Source organism: Pseudophryne corroboree, chromosome 1, assembly GCF_028390025.1.
Source record: "Pseudophryne corroboree isolate aPseCor3 chromosome 1, aPseCor3.hap2, whole genome shotgun sequence".
NCBI lineage: Eukaryota > Metazoa > Chordata > Amphibia > Anura > Myobatrachidae > Pseudophryne > Pseudophryne corroboree.
Window position 1 is genome coordinate 43392765 of NC_086444.1, and position 18103 is coordinate 43410867.

Genomic DNA, 18103 nt, shown 5'->3' on the forward strand with positions numbered 1-18103 from the left:
AAGTTGGGCAAGCGAGGTGGGAGAAGAAGGGCACAGTTCCCGATCAGCTCTGTCCAAGATGGCGCCGGCACCATGCAGGTCGGGACCAGCACACACTTTTAGATGTTTACAGCAGGGACACAGGATTACACCAGAACGGAGCCCAGAGCGGTCAGCAGGCATTCAGACATCCGTTCAGGGCCAATTAGGTAGTCACTCAGGGGTATCAGGATAAATTCAGGATAATGTAGGCTGGGGAGCTAGGAGAACACGTCCTACTCCATATCCAGTCAGGCCACGCCCCTTCATTTTTCTGTTTAACAAAAAAATATATATATATAGTCGAAGATGAACACAAGAAAGCTAGAAGATCTACAGGAAAATGGAAAGAGAGGAAAGAAAAGGGAAGAAAAGGAAAAATAAATGAAATAATGAAAATGAAATCTGAGCTATACCACCAGGTGGTACCTATTGATATAATTACTGCAATATATATGTACTACTACTGACTTTCAAATACAAAAATATAAGAATAGAGAATTATTGACCAAGAATATTGACCACATGCCGCATCTGTCTAATTGTTGTTACACAAAGTTCTACAACCTCCAAATCTGTATATAGAACTGAAATAAATGTACGTTACGAGATCTGACGGAGTAAAAACCACTCTGTATGTTCAAACACCCTCCATATATTAGTTTGCATGTGAACAAGTGGGCAGCTAATATAAGCCTCCCATTTCTTCGAGAAAGACAAGATCCCTTTATCTATATCATACAGTATGTGGCCATGCGCCGTTCATGATAAATTATATTTAAACCGCTGCCTTCCATTCTGACAGCGAGGGGACTGAACGTGAGATCCAATGTTTGAGTATGAGATGTTTGGCAACTGAAACCATGGGGGTCATTCCGAGTTGTTCGCTCGCTAGCAGTTTTTAGCAGCCGTGCAAACGCTATGCCGCCGCCCACTGGGAGTGAATTTTAGCTTAGCAGAAGTGCGAACGGTTGTATCGCAGAGCGGCTACAAAATTTTTTTGTGTAGTTTCAGAGTAGCTCAAAACCTACTCAGCGCTTGCGATCCCTTCAGACTATTCAGTTCCGGATTTGACGTCACACAACCACCCAGCGTTCAGCCAGCCACGCCTGAGTTTTTCCTGGCACGTCTGCGTTTTTCCGCACACTCCCTGAAAACGTTCAGTTGCCACCCAGAAACGCCCACTTCATGTCAATCACTCTGCGGCCAGCAGTGCGACTGAAATGCTTCGCTAGACCCTGTGTAAAACTGCATCGTTCGTTGTGCCCGTACGTCATGCATGCACAATGCGCTGCATACGCATGCGCAGAACTGCCATTTTTTAGCCTGATCGCTGCGCTGCGAACAAATGCAGCTAGCGATCAACTCGGAATGACCCCCATAACCGTTAGTGCCGATTTCCAAGGAGTGATGTGATAGACATATTCAATCCCCATGCTGTAAAATCTAGAGATGAGCGGGTTCGGTTTCTTTGAATCCGAACCCGCACGAACTTCCCTTTTTTTTTCACGGGTCCGAGCGACTCGGATCCTCCCGCCTTGCTCGGTTAACCCGAGCGCGCCCGAACGTCATCATGACGCTGTCGGATTCTCGCGAGACTCGGATTCTATATAAGGAGCCGCGCGTCGCCGCCATTTTCACACGTGCATTGAGATTGATAGGGAGAGGACGTGGCTGGCGTCCTCTCCATTTAGATTAGATTTAGAAGAGAGAGAGAGAGAGAGATTGCTGTGATACTGTAGATTAGAAGAGAGTGCAGAGTGCAGACAGAGTTTAGTGACTGACGACCACAGTGACCAGTGACCACCAGAGACAGTGCAGTTGTTTGTTTTATTTAATATATCCGTTCTCTGCCTGAAAAAAACGATACACAGTCACACAGTGACTCAGTCTGTGTGCACTGCTCAGCCCAGTGTGCTGCACATCAATGTATTGTATATAAAGCTTATAATTGTGGGGGAGACTGGGGAGCACTGCAGGTTGTTATAGCAGGAGCCAGGAGTACATGATAAATAATATTATATTAAAATTAAACAGTGCACACTTTTGCTGCAGGAGTGCCACTGCCAGTGTGACTAGTGGTGACCAGTGCCTGACCACCAGTATATTAGTAGTATTGTATACTATCTCTTTATCAACCAGTCTATATTAGCAGCAGACACAGTACAGTGCGGTAGTTCACGGCTGTGGCTACCTCTGTGTCGGCACTCGGCAGGCAGTCCGTCCATCCATAATTGTATTATAATATATACCACCTAACCGTGGTTTTTTTTTTCGTTCTTTATACCGTCGTCATACTAGTTGTTACGAGTATACTACTATCTCTTTATCAACCAGTGTACAGTGCGGTAGTTCACGGCTGTGGCTACCTCTGTGTCGGAACTCGGCAGGCAGTCCGTCCATCCATAATTGTATTATAATATATACCACCTAACCGTGGTTTTTTTTTCGTTCTTTATACCGTCGTCATACTAGTTGTTACGAGTATACTACTATCTCTTTATCAACCAGTGTACAGTGCGGTAGTTCACGGCTGTGGCTACCTCTGTGTCGGCACTCGGCAGCCCGTCCATAATTGTATATACCAGTGACCTAACCGTGGTTTTTTTTTCTTTCTTTATACATACATACTAGTTACGAGTATACTATCTCTTTATCAACCAGTCTATATATTAGCAGCAGACACAGTACAGTGCGGTAGTTCACGGCTGTGGCTACCTCTGTGTCGGCACTCGGCAGCCCGTCCATAATTGTATATACCACCTAACCGTGGTTTTTTTTTCTTTCTTTATACATACATACTAGTTACGAGTATACTATCTCTTTATCAACCAGTCTATATATTAGCAGCAGACACAGTACAGTGCGGTAGTTCACGGCTGTGGCTACCTCTGTGTCGGCACTCCGCAGCCCGTCCATAATTGTATATACCAGTGACCTAACCGTGGTTTTTTTTTCTTTCTTTATACATACATACTAGTTACGAGTATACTATCTCTTTATCAACCAGTCTATATATTAGCAGCAGACACAGTACAGTGCGGTAGTTCACGGCTGTGGCTACCTCTGTGTCGGCACTCGGCAGCCCGTCCATAATTGTATATACCAGTGACCTAACCGTGGTTTTTTTTTCTTTCTTTATACATACATACTAGTTACGAGTATACTATCTCTTTATCAACCAGTCTATATATTAGCAGCAGACACAGTACAGTGCGGTAGTTCACGGCTGTGGCTACCTCTGTGTCGGCACTCGGCAGCCCGTCCATAATTGTATATACCACCTAACCGTGGTTTTTCTTTCTTTCTTTATACATACATACTAGTTACGAGTATACTATCTCTTTATCAACCAGTCTATATATTAGCAGCAGACACAGTACAGTGCGGTAGTTCACGGCTGTGGCTACCTCTGTGTCGGCACTCGGCAGCCCGTCCATAATTGTATACTAGTATCCAATCCATCCATCTCCATTGTTTACCTGAGGTGCCTTTTAGTTGTGCCTATTAAAATATGGAGAACAAAAATGCCACTCCTAGATGGGCCCGGTGTTTGTGTCGGCCACTAGGGTCGCTAATCTTACTCACACAGCTACCTCATTGCGCCTCTTTTTTTCTTTGCGTCATGTGCTGTTTGGGGAGGGTTTTTTGGAAGGGACATCCTGCGTGACACTGCAGTGCCACTCCTAGATGGGCCCGGTGTTTGTGTCGGCCACTAGGGTCGCTTATCTTACTCACACAGCGACCTCGGTGCAAATTTTAGGACTAAAAATAATATTGTGAGGTGTGAGGTATTCAGAATAGACTGAAAATGAGTGTAAATTATGGTTTTTGAGGTTAATAATACTTTGGGATCAAAATGACCCCCAAATTCTATGATTTAAGCTGTTTTTTAGTGTTTTTGGAAAAAAACACCCGAATCCAAAACACACCCGAATCCGACAAAAATAATTCGGTGAGGTTTTGCCAAAACGCGTTCGAACCCAAAACACGGCCGCGGAACCGAACCAAAAACCAAAACACAAAACCCGAAAAATTTCAGGCGCTCATCTCTAGAAATCTGCAAAAAGGAAAGCTGCAGCAGTTCTAGATACATTAAGATGGAGTGTATATGGGGGGTAATTCCAAGTTGATCGCAGCAGGATTTTTGTTAGCAATTGGGCAAAACCATGTGCACTGCAGGGGAGTCAGATATAACATGTGCTTAGAGAGTTAGATTTGGGTGGGGTGTGTTCAATCTGCAATCTAATTTGCAGTGTAAAAATAAAGCAGCCAGTATTTACCCTGCACAGAAATAAAATAACCCACCCAAATCTAACTCTTTCTGCACATGTTATATCTGCCTCCCCTGCAGTGCACATGGTTTTGCCCAATTGCTATCAAAAATCCTGCTGCGATCAACTTGGAATTACCCCCATTATATGTAATTCAGGATCTTACACCAAAATGTACTGATCTTGTCGCACTGCCACAGATTATGAGTAAGGGATGCATCCCTCTGACCACACTTAACGCAATTACCCTCCTGAGAAGCCACAAAATGTTTTCTTTGAGCAGGGGACATGTACAAGTCAGTATTCTCAAATGGAATTCCTGTAATTGGGCCAGTTTGAGACGGTAAAATCTTGGCTAAAGAATTTATAAATGATTTGAAATCAGGAAGTTCTGAACTCCAAGCTCATGATAAAGAGAGCCAGGTATTCATTATCAGTTATTTATATAGCGCACACATATTCCGTAGCGCTTTGCAGAGAGAATATTTTTCCCGTTCACATCAGTCCCTGCCCCAGTGGAGCTTACAATCTATATTCCCTATCAGATGTACACGCAGACACATTCAAGCTAGGGTTCTTTTAGTTGGGAGCCAATTAACCTACCAGTATATTTTTGGATTGTGGGAGGAAACCCACGCAACATACGGGGAGAATATACAAACTCCACACAGTTAGGGCCATGGTGGGAATCGAACCCATGACCTCAGTGCTGTGAGGCAGTAATGCTAACCATTACACCATCCGTTCTGCCCTGAGGGGTTGACTCAATTAAATGAAGATATAAATACCAGATCCTAAATTTGAATGACTGACACAGAGAAGATGCCAAAGTATCCGGAGGTTGCTTAGGTAATAGAGGGCCATCTAATGACTGGACTTAATGGTGTACCTGTAGATTCATATAGAAATGTGATCGGGGAAGGTCATACTTATCAGTCAAATCCTGGAAAGATAAAAGATGGCCACCAGGATCAAAAACATTTTTGAGAGATAAAATACCTTTCTGATACCAAATTTTGTAATTGAAATTGTACAGTGAAGGAGCAAAGGTTGGATTACTCCATAATGGTATATACTTTTTTGTGTCGTTTTCCCCATCACAGCACAGGGAACCTCCGCCATGCTGCATGCAAGGTGACAAGGTTACTGTTCCCAATTGTAGTCCACGTGGATGGTACAGTATGAAAAAGTTGAACAATGCAAAAATAAAAAGTTGTGCCAGCCATATGTGTGTTAACCATTGTCATGTCAACCATGTGAACCTGTCAAGCTTTTGTACCTGTGGACCATACGCACTGTGGATCTTTTTACTGTTGACCTACAGTATAAACCAGATACCCTCAACTACATCATACAGATCTGGTAGAGATGTATTAAACCTTCCAAAGAGGACAAATGGAGATTTTGCTCATAGCGACTAATCAGATTCTAGCTGTCATGTACTAGATACATAATAACGGTAATCTGATTATGTAGGGGTCATTAAACTCAATGGATGAGTGACACTAAAAAATTCATTCAGCATTTTAGTTGGCCTAATTATTGCTGCCTTAGGCAGCCCCAAATCACCTGGCCGACCCCATCTCCCCCTCACGTCCCTAAGCACCTTCAGTCACACACTCCTTTATTTATGGCACACATTTCAAAATATTTTTATACTTCCCATACAGCAACAAATAGCTCCATGAATAAGGTGTCTGACTGCAATATGGAAGGTCATGGATTCAAATTCTGGCCATGACAGTATTTTGAAATGTGAGCATTACAATAAAGGAAGATGTAACTAAATATCAAAGAGCTCTCAAATTAAGTGCATCACTTAATTCAAATCCATTTTCTTGGGAATGGACTGTAAATTAGAGATGTGCACTTGAAATTTTTCGGGTTTTGTGTTTTGGTTTTGGGTTCGGTTCCGCGGCCGTGTTTTGGGTTCGACCGCGTTTTGGCAAAACCTCACCGAATTTTTTTTTGTCGGATTCGGGTGTGTTTTGGATTCGGGTGTTTTTTTCAAAAAACCCTAAAAAACAGCTTAAATCATAGAATTTGGGGGTCATTTTGATCCCAAAGTATTATTAACCTCAAAAACCATAATTTCCACTCATTTTCAGTCTATTCTGAATACCTCACACCTCACAATATTATTTTTAGTCCTAAAATTTGCACCGAGGTCGCTGGATGACTAAGCTAAGCGACCCTAGTGGCCGACACAAACACCTGGCCCATCTAGGAGTGGCACTGCAGTGTCACGCAGGATGGCCCTTCCAAAAAACCCTCCCCAAACAGCACATGACGCAAAGAAAAAAAGAGGCGCAATGAGGTAGCTGTGTGAGTAAGATAAGCGACCCTAGTGGCCGACACAAACACCGGGCCCATCTAGGAGTGGCACTGCAGTGTCACGCAGGATGGCCCTTCCAAAAAACCCTCCCCAAACAGCACATGACGCAAAGAAAAAAAGAGGCGCAATGAGGTAGCTGTGTGAGTAAGATAAGCGACCCTAGTGGCCGACACAAACACCGGGCCCATCTAGGAGTGGCACTGCAGTGTCACGCAGGATGGCCCTTCCAAAAAATACTCCCCAAACAGCACATGACGCAAAGAAAAATTAAAGAAAAAAGAGGTGCAAGATGGAATTGTCCTTGGGCCCTCCCACCCACCCTTATGTTGTATAAACAGGACATGCACACTTTAACCAACCCATCATTTCAGTGACAGGGTCTGCCACACGACTGTGACTGAAATGACGGGTTGGTTTGGACCCCCACCTAAAAAGAAGCAATTAATCTCTCCTTGCACAAACTGGCTCTACAGAGGCAAGATGTCCACCTCATCATCATCCTCCGATATATAACCTGTACATCCCCCTCCTCACAGATTATCAATTCGTCCCCACTGGAATCCACCATCTCAGCTCCCTGTGTACTTTGTGGAGGCAATTGCTGCTGGTCAATGTCTCCACGGAGGAATTGATTATAATTCATTTTAATGAACATCATCTTCTCCACATTTTCTGGATGTAAACTCGTACGCCGATTGCTGACAAGGTGAGCGGCGGCACTAAACACTCTTTCGGAGTACACACTTGTGGGAGGGCAACTTAGGTAGAATAAAGCCAGTTTGTGCAAGGGCCTCCAAATTGCCTCTTTTTCCTGCCAGTATAAGTACGGACTGTGTGACGTGCCTACTTGGATGCGGTCACTCATATAATCCTCCACCATTCTTTCAATGGTGAGAGAATCATATGCAGTGACAGTAGACGACATGTCCGTAATCGTTGTCAGGTCCTTCAGTCCGGACCAGATGTCAGCATCAGCAGTCGCTCCAGACTGCCCTGCATCACCGCCAGCGGGTGGGCTCGGAATTCTGAGCCTTTTCCTCGCACCCCCAGTTGCGGTAGAATGTGAAGGAGGAGATGTTGACAGGTCGCGTTCCGCTTGACTTGACAATTTTCTCATCAGCAGGTCTTTCAACCCCAGCAGACTTGTGTCTGCCGGAAAGAGAGATCCAAGGTAGGCTTTAAATCTAGGATCGAGCATGGTGGCCAAAATGTAGTGCTCTGATTTCAACAGATTGACCACCCGTGAATCCTTGTTAAGCGAATTAAGGGCTCCATCCACAAGTCCCACATGCCTAGCGGAATCGCTCTGTGTTAGCTCCTCCTTCAATGTCTCCAGCTTCTTCTGCAAAAGCCTGATGAGGGGAATGACCTGACTCAGGCTGGCAGTGTCTGAACTGACTTCACGTGTGGCAAGTTCAAAGGGCATCAGAACCTTGCACAATGTTGAAATCATTCTCCACTGCGCTTGAGACAGGTGCATTCCACCTCCTATATCGTGCTGAATTGTATAGGCTTGAATGGCCTTTTGCTGCTCCTCCAACCTCTGAAGCATATAGAGGGTTGAATTCCACCTCGTTACCACTTCTTGCTTCAGATGATGGCAGGGCAGGTTCAGTTGTTTTTGGTGGTGCTCCAGTCTTCTGTACGTGGTGCCTGTACGCCGAAAGTGTCCCGCAATTCTTCTGGCCACCGACAGCATCTCTTGCACACCCCTCTCGTTTTTTAAATAATTCTGCACCACCAAATTCAAGGTATGTGCAAAACATGGGACGTGCTGGAATTTGCCCATATTTAATGCACACACAATATTGCTGGCGTTGTCCGATGCCACAAATCCACAGGAGAGTCCAATTGGGGTAAGCCATTCCGCGATGATCTTCCTCAGTTGCCGTAAGAGGTTTTCAGCTGTGTGCGTATTCTGGAAAGCGGTGATACAAAGCGTAGCCTGCCTAGGAAAGAGTTGGCGTTTGCGAGATGCTGCTACTGGTGCCGCCGCTGCTGTTCTTGCGGCGGGAGTCCATACATCTACCCAGTGGGCTGTCACAGTCATATAGTCCTGACCCTGCCCTGCTCCACTTGTCCACATGTCCGTGGTTAAGAGGACATTGGGTACAACTGCATTTTTTAGGACACTGGTGAGTCTTTTTCTGACGTCCGTGTACATTCTCGGTATCGCCTGCCTAGAGAAGTGGAACCTAGATGGTATTTGGTAACGGGGGCACACTGCCTCAATAAATTGTCTAGTTCCCTGTGAACTAACGGCGGATACCGGACGCACGTCTAACACCAACATAGTTGTCAAGGCCTCAGTTATCCGCTTTGCAGGAGGATGACTGCTGTGATATTTCATCTTCCTCGCAAAGGACTGTTGGACAGTCAATTGCTTACTGGAAGTAGTACAAGTGGGCTTACGACTTCCCCTCTGGGATGACGATCGACTCCCAGCAGCAACAACAGCAGCGCCAGCAGCAGTAGGCATTACACTCAAGGATGCATCGGAGGAATCCCAGGCAGGAGAGGACTCGTCAGAATTGCCAGTGACATGGCCTGCAGGACTATTGGCATTCCTGGGTAAGGAGGAAATTGACACTGAGGGAGTTGGTGGGGTGGTTTGCGTGAGCTTGGTTACAAGAGGAAGGGATTTAGTTGTCAGTGGACTGCTTCCGCTGTCACCCAAAGTTTTTGAACTTATCACTGACTTATTATGAATGCGCTGCAGGTGACGTATAAGGGAGGATGTTCCGAGGTGGTTAACGTCCTTACCCCTACTTATTACAGCTTGACAGAGGCAACACACGGCTTGACACCTGTTGTCCGCATTTCTGTTGAAATACTTCCACACCGAAGAGCTGATTTTTTTGGTATTTTCACCAGGCATGTCAATGGCCATATTCCTCCCACGGACAACAGGTGTCTCCCCGGGTGCCTGACTTAAACAAACCACCTCACCATCAGAATCCTCCTGGTCAATTTCCTCCCCAGCGCCAGCAACACCCATATCCTCCTCATCCTGGTGTACTTCAACACTGACATCTTCAATCTGACTATCAGGAACTGGACTGCGGGTGCTCCTTCCAGCACTTGCAGGGGGCGTGCAAATGGTGGAAGGCGCATGCTCTTCACGTCCAGTGTTGGGAAGGTCAGGCATCGCAACCGACACAATTGGACTCTCCTTGTGGATTTGGGATTTCGAAGAACGCACAGTTCTTTGCGGTGCTTTTGCCAGCTTGAGTCTTTTCATTTTTCTAGCGAGAGGCTGAGTGCTTCCATCCTCATGTGAAGCTGAACCACTAGCCATGAACATAGGCCAGGGCCTCAGCCGTTCCTTGCCACTCCGTGTGGTAAATGGCATATTGGCAAGTTTACGCTTCTCCTCCGACAATTTTATTTTAGGTTTTGGAGTCCTTTTTTTACTGATATTTGGTGTTTTGGATTTTACATGCTCTGTACTATGACATTGGGCATCGGCCTTGGCAGACGACGTTGCTGGCATTTCATCGTCTCGGCCATGACTAGTGGCAGCAGCTTCAGCACGAGGTGGAAGTGGATCTTGATCTTTCCCTAATTTTGGAACCTCAACATTTTTGTTCTCCATATTTTAATAGGCACAACTAAAAGGCACCTCAGGTAAACAATGGAGATGGATGGATACTAGTATACTTATGGATGGACTGCCGAGTGCCGACACAGAGGTAGCTACAGCCGTGGACTACCGTACTGTGTCTGCTGCTAATATAGACTGGATGATAATGAGATGAAATCAATATATATGTATATATAATATCACTAGTACTGCAGCCGGACAGGTATATATTATATATTTATTATGTAATGACTGATGACGGACCTGCTGGACACTGTCAGCTCAGCAGCACCGCAGACTGCTACAGTAAGCTACTATAGTAGTATGTATAAAGAAGAAAGAAAAAAAAAACAACCACGGGTAGGTGGTATACAATTATGGATGGACTGCCGAGTGCCGACACAGAGGTAGCTACAGCCGTGGACTAACGTACTGTGTCTGCTGATAATATAGACTGGATGATAATGAGATGAAATCAATATATATGTATATATAATATCACTAGTACTGCAGCCGGACAGGTATATATTATATATTTATTATGTAATGACTGATGACGGACCTGCTGGACACTGTCAGCTCAGCAGCACCGCAGACTGCTACAGTAAGCTACTATAGTAGTATGTATAAAGAAGAAAGAAAAAAAAAACAACCACGGGTAGGTGGTATACAATTATGGATGGACTGCCGAGTGCCGACACAGAGGTAGCTACAGCCGTGGACTACCGTACTGTGTCTGCTGCTAATATAGACTGGATGATAATGAGATGAAATCAATATATATGTATATATAATATCACTAGTACTGCAGCCGGACAGGTATATATTATATATTTATTATGTAATGACTGATGACGGACCTGCTGGACACTGTCAGCTCAGCAGCACCGCAGACTGCTACAGTAAGCTACTATAGTAGTATGTATAAAGAAGAAAGAAAAAAAAAACAACCACGGGTAGGTGGTATACAATTATGGATGGACTGCCGAGTGCCGACACAGAGGTAGCTACAGCCGTGGACTAACGTACTGTGTCTGCTGATAATATAGACTGGATGATAATGAGATGAAATCAATATATATGTATATATAATATCACTAGTACTGCAGCCGGACAGGTATATATTATATATTTATTATGTAATGACTGATGACGGACCTGCTGGACACTGTCAGCTCAGCAGCACCGCAGACTGCTACAGTAAGCTACTATAGTAGTATGTATAAAGAAGAAAGAAAAAAAAAAAACACGGGTAGGTGCTAGGTGGTATACAATATTATATATATATTATATACAATTATATATATATATATATAATATATATTAAACTCATAAACTGGTGGTGATTATTAAACTGGTGGTCAGGTCACTGGTCACACTATCAGCAACTTGCAAGTAGTACTCCTGAGTCCTAAGCAGACAATCACAATATATATTATACTGGTGGTCAGTGTGGTCACAAACAATGGCAGTGTGGCTGGCACTCTGGCAGCAAAAGTGTGCACTGTACGTTATATGTACTCCTGAGTCCTGCTCTCAGACTCTAACTGCTCCCCACTGTCAGTGTCTCCCCCACAAGTCAGATAATACAGTCACACTATCTCTCTCTATCACTTCAGCAAGTACTAGTAGTAGTAGTACTCCTCCTAATGCTCCCCAAATTACTACTGTATCTCTCTCTGTCTCACTCTCTTCTCGAATCTCTATAAACGGAGAGGACGCCAGCCACGTCCTCTCCCTATGAATCTCAATGCACGTGTGAAAAATGGCGGCGACGCGCGGCTCCTTATATAGAATCCGAGTCTCGCGATAGAATCCGAGCCTCGCGAGAATCCGACAGCGTGATGATGACGTTCGGGCGCGCTCGGGTTAACCGAGCAAGGCGGGAAGATCCGAGTCGCTCGGACCCGTGTAAAAAAAACTGAAGTTCGGGCGGGTTCAGATTTTGAGGAACCGAACCCGCTCATCTCTACTGTAAATGTGGGTGTTCTATAAATGTATGTTTATTTTGGGGTGCAGTTGATTTACCGACGGTCATAAACCTGATAGTCATTGACCAAAAATCAAAATGCCGACACAGTCAAAATACAGACATTTGTTATGCCGACATGTTCAAAATGCCGACATAGTCAGAATACTGCCAATTGAAATGCCGACATGTCAAAATGACAACATGCGGTTTGAAGGAACTTTTGCCCCAAAACAGGCTTGTTCATACTTTACCATCCCAGCGGACCTGGAGGGGGAATATAATAGTGTGCTGAGCACAGCGATGCACCATGCCCAAAGCCGCGAGCCATGCGAGGTGATGTGGTACACTTAGATGGTGTCCATGTCGACCTATGTTGACATCGATGCAACGCCCCCCCAGAAAACTCATGTCAGCATTTTGACATGTCAGCATTTCAAATGTCGTATTTTGACAATGCCGGCATTTTGAACAGGTCGGCATAATGAGTGTCGGTATTTTGACCATGTCTGTATTTTGACTGAAGGATTATGACCGTCTGTTTTGTGTCCGTCGGTAAATCATACTGAACCCATATATATATATATATATATATATATATATATATATCATGTGGGAAGGGGCATCATAGCCCCCAAAAAAACTATTCCTAATGGTAATCTTTGAGAGTAGATGGGAGTGGGTCGGCGATGTTGCTAGTCCCTAGTTACTGATAGGCTGGATAATGCCCCCAATATGGCAGCCACCGGTTTGCGTAGGCGACTTCTACACAATAAGTTCCAAACAGCTTTTTTCCCCCTGTTCCCCTCCCTGTCTCAGAATAGTTACATTTCGGAGTTGTTAGGATAGAAAAAGAGAACGACAGAAAATTCCTCAGTGGCGTTACATCTTGATCAAAGGATGACTGATAATATTGCAGTAAGCCATCTCTCAAGCCTCTGGTTTGATGACAAAGCATGGCCTCTATCACACATCCATTATTTGCTGCTGTCCCCCAGGCAAGCGCATCAATAATGCCTGGTCTTCCTGTTAGCCGTGGCACCGCTATGCGGAGAGGAGACTGGGGATAGCTGTCGGGAACTTCGCTCCTGCAGCAGAACCTCATTACAAGCCCCAATTTAACATGGATACCGCTGTTAGGACGGAGGCTGCAATCGGCTATTTTGTGACCTTTAAATTGCCTTCCAACAAAACTCCGGAGACGTTTCTGCTTTTCCTCGTAAGCACCTGCTGTCCACGAGCCTGATCATTGCCAACTGCAACCGAAACATCCCCCAGTAGTTCCAATGTCAGCCTAGCCTGGCACGCTCCCTGCCGATTGTCACTTGTTTACTACTCCGAATTAATGACGGCATCATACTTGCGTTGTTTGCTCATGGTCCATCTAGGGAGTGAAAACAATGGGCTAGATGTTTTATTTTGAATGCAAACCTATGATAACATCTGTTGCTATAATTTGTAGATTAATAGACTGAATCTTCAGAGCCATCTGCTTGCTGGGAGAACTTAGTGTTGCTTGAGCAGGATTCGGGGCTGTTGGATAAATTCAGTACAATATATCTGTGGGTCTGCAAAAAAGATAAAAAAAAGTTATATGACGAGAAATCTGGAAGGTTTGTCTATGATGCTGCAGATTTAGGTCATCATTCACAGCCGCGCCTCAAGTGGTCGCAATTGTGGACGCTTCCAGAGACTGGAAATCCATGAGGCCATCTGGATGTATCCAGAGTTGTTTGCATCGATGCAACTGCACCGCCGCCGCCCTCTGCTTGTAAGAGCGGCCGCCATCACTATTATCTGAGCCAGCTCTGTACTTGTACAGGAGAGGCGTCTCGGACAGATTTCTGACTGCGTGCACCTCAGGAGCAGCCGACATCTCTGTCTAACCGCTCATGGGACAATTACTGACAAACTTGCTTCCCAATAATCATCTCTAAACCGCAAGTGAGATACAGCCGTGATTGCACGCAATTACTGTGAGTTTCGTACGCAGGCCACGGCGCACGCTCAGTTGTGTGAAACTCTGAATCTGGCCATTAATGTGCGTATTTGCGTAAATTTTTCTTCTACATACATGGTCACTTCCAGTGCTCAGCAGTCTCCTACACTGGCTCTATCATCTACTCCTACTGTATACATGGTCACTTCCAGTGCTCAGTGGTCTCCTTCTCCGGCTCTGTCATCTACTCCTACTACATACATGATCACTTCCAGTGCTCAGCAGTCACCTCCTCCAGCTCTGTCATCTACTCTTACTATATACATAGTCACCTATAGTGCTCAGTGGTCTCCATCTCCGTTCTATCATCTACTCGTGCTATATACATGGTGACTTCCAGTGCTCAGTGGTCACCTCCTCCAGCTCTATCATCTACCTCTACTATACACATGGTCACTTCAAGTGCTCAGCGGTCTCCTCTTCTAGCTCTATCATCTACTCCTACTATATACATGGTCACTTCCAGTGCTCAGCGGTCTCCTTCTCCGACTCTGTCATCTACTCCTACTGTATACATGGTCACTTCCAGTGCTCAGTGGTCTCTTCCTCTGGCTCTATCATCTACTCCTACTGTATACATGGTCACTTCCAGTGCTCAGCAGTCTCCTCCTCCGGCTCTATTATCTACTGTAACTGTATACTTGGTCACTTCCAGTGCTTAGTGGTCTCCTCCTCTGGCTCTGTCATCTACCCCTACTACATACATGGTCACTTCCAGTGCTCAGTGGTCTCCTCCTCCATTTCTGTCATCTACTCTTTCTGTATACATGGTCACTTCCAGTGCTCAGTGGTCTCCATCTCCGGCACTATCACCTACTCCTGCTATATACATGGTCACTTCCAGTGCTCAGCAGTCACCTCCTCCAGCTCTATCATCTACTCCTACTGTATAGATTGTCACTTCCAGTGCTCAGTGGTCTCCTCCTCTGGCTCTATCATCTACTCCTACTGTATACATGGTCACTTCCAGTGCTCAGCAGTCTCCTCCTCCGGCTCTATTATCTACTGTAACTATATACATGGTCACTTCCAGTGCTTAGTGGTCTCCTCTGGCTCTGTCATCTACCCCTACTACATACATGGTCACTTCCAGTGCTCAGTGGTCTCCTCCTCCATCTCTGTCATCTACTCTTTCTGTATACATGGTCACTTCCAGTGCTCAGTGGTCTCCATCTCCGGCACTATCACCTACTCCTGCTATATACATGGTCACTTCCAGTGCTCAGCAGTCACCTCCTCCAGCTCTATCATCTACTCCTACTGTATAGATTGTCACTTCCAGTGCTCAGTGGTCTCCTCCTCTTGCTCTATCATCTACTCCTACTATACACATGGTTACTTCAAGTCCTCAGTAATCTCCTCTTCCAGCTCTATCATCTACTCCTACTACATACATGGTCACTTCCAGTGTCCAGTGGTCTCCTCTTCCGTCTCTGTCATCTACTCCTACTATATACATGGTCACTTCCAGTGATCAGCGGTCACCTCATCCGGCTCTATCGTCTACTCTTACTATATACATAGTCACTTCCAGTGCTCAGCGGTCTCCTCCACTGGCTCTATCATCTACTCTTACTATATACATGGTCACTCACTTCCAGTGCTTAGCGGCCTCATCCTCTGGCATTGTCATCTACTCTTACTATATACATGGTCACTACCAGTGGTCACCTCCTCCGGCTCTATCATCTACTCTTACTATATTCATGGTCACTTCCAGTGCTCACCTCCTCCGGCTCTATCATCTACTCTTACTGTATACATGGTCACTTCCAGTGCTCAGCAGTCTTCTCCTCTGGCTCTGTCATCTACTCCTGCTATATACATGGTCACTTCCAGTGCTCAGCGGTCTCCTCCTTTTGCTATATCATCTACTCCTACTATACACATGGTCACTTCAAGTGCTCAGTGGTCTCCTCTTCCAGCTCTATCACCTGCTCCTGCTGTATACATGGTCACTTCCAGTGCTCAGCAGTCACCTCCAACTCTATCATCTACTACTACTATATACATGGTCACTTCCAGTGCTCAGCAGTCTTCTCCTCTGGCTCTGTCATCTACTCCTGCTATATACATGGTCACTTCCAGTGCTCAGCGGTCTCCTCCTTTTGCTATATCATCTACTCCTACTATACACATGGTCACTTCAAGTGCTCAGTGGTCTCCTCTTCCATCTCTATCACCTGCTCCTGCTGTATACATGGTCACTTCCAGTGCTCAGCAGTCACCTCCAACTCTATCATCTACTACTACTATATACATGGTCACTTCCAGTGCTCAGTGGTTTCCTCCAGCTCTATCATCTACTCCTATTATATACATGGTCACTTCCAGTGCTCAGTGGTCTCCTTCTTCAGCTCTGTCATCTACTCCTACTATATACATGGTCACTTCCAGTGCTCAACGGTCTCCTCCTCTGGCTCTATCATCTACTCCTACTATATACATGGTCACTTCCAGTGCTCAGTGGTCACCTCCTCCGGCTCTATCATCTACTCTTGCTATATACATGGTAACTTCCAGTGCCCAGTGGTCACCTCCTCTGGCTCTATCATCTACTCCTACTATATACATGGTCACTTCCAGTGCTCAGTGGTCACCCCCTCCGACTAAATCATCTACTCTTACTATATACATGGTCACTTCCAGTAATCAGCAGTCTCCTCCTCCAGCTCTGGCTTCTACTCTTACTATATACATGGTCAGTTCAAGTGCTCAGTGGTCTCCTCCTCCGGCTCTATCATCTACTCTTACTATATCCATGGTCACTTCCAGTGCTCAGTGGTCTCTTACATCGGCTCTATCATCTAATCATAGTTTTATATCCATGGGGATGGGTTGGGGAAGAAATATCAACATTTATAATATAGACAATGATGAATTGTCAACATGTTAGAATGTTGACATTTCATCCTGGTGGCCCTGTGGGAGTAACCTGCTCCTGGCAGCTGCAGCCACTCTAGTGGCGTCTTCCAGATCCCAGCTGTCAATGTCTCCTGCATTACAGTAAGTATATTTCCCCTATCCCTAACCCTAAACACAAACCTCTATCCCTAACCCTCCTGATATTTCCTCTAGTAACTGATGTCAACAATGTTAATGTCCAGGAGTAGTGCGCAGAGGAGATGCCCCTAATCAAGTGGTTCCCAAACATTTTTGAATCACGGCGCTCTAGAGTATCAGAATTTTTTTCACGGCACCCCTAGTCCAAGAGTTTCTTATTGAGAAATTTAGAAAGAAATATTAAATTAAGTAAATTATGTTTATATGTCATCCTTAGGTTCAGTTGAGTGGCAGTGGACACAATTTACTTCTGTTTGTCCACATATTTTATGATTGGCAGCCACCAGCACTGGTTTTGCCAACCCAGGACCCCCCCAGGGTGCCACGGCACACAGTTTGAGAACCACAGCTCTAATCACTTCATGGGATGGGGTCAGGCTCTCACGTCATTAGGCCACACACCCCCATCAGTGCAACATGCCGCAGATTGCGGGTCCGTGGGGAGGGGGCAGAGCAAAAATGATGTGATTTGAGTCGTTTTAGCCCCATCCCCTCCCTATAGAGCCACAATTTCCGGTATAATCTCCCCATTTTGCTCATCTCACTAGGAAGTGGGCAGGATGTGGAGGTCCACCCACTCTTCCCAGGGGACTTACTGAAAAATCGGGAGCTTCCTGCAGCTTTCGGGGAAGTCGGTAAGTATCTGTAGTTGTAAGTATAGATGCAATCAAATTGCTTGACTCTGCATTGCAAACAGGGTTGCCAAAAGTGTGTGGGGAGGTCGGTACTAATTACTTTGGCTTATCTGAGTCGCCAATTTAGCTGTTGAGTAGGAAGAGAGCCTCCCTTTGCATAGTATATATCATTGATTTTTTTCAAAGGGGTGTGGCCACACCTCATAGATTTGTCCTTTCCCCCTCAG

The 18103-nt window shown here is 45.3% G+C and overlaps 1 protein-coding gene and 1 pseudogene across 1 annotated transcript in view; both read left to right on the forward strand.

The window, feature by feature from the left end:
* The window catches only part of LOC135055152 (perilipin-2-like), a 165077-nt pseudogene that overhangs the window by 46728 nt on the left and 100246 nt on the right, over nucleotides 1-18103 (forward strand).
* The window catches only part of LOC135055143 (perilipin-2-like), a 76694-nt gene continuing 76448 nt past the window's right edge, over nucleotides 17858-18103 (forward strand). Inside the window, exon 1 of the mRNA XM_063958847.1 lies at nucleotides 17858-17876. The gene's annotated coding sequence lies outside the window, so the exon portion shown is untranslated. The remainder of the gene's footprint in view (nucleotides 17877-18103) is intronic.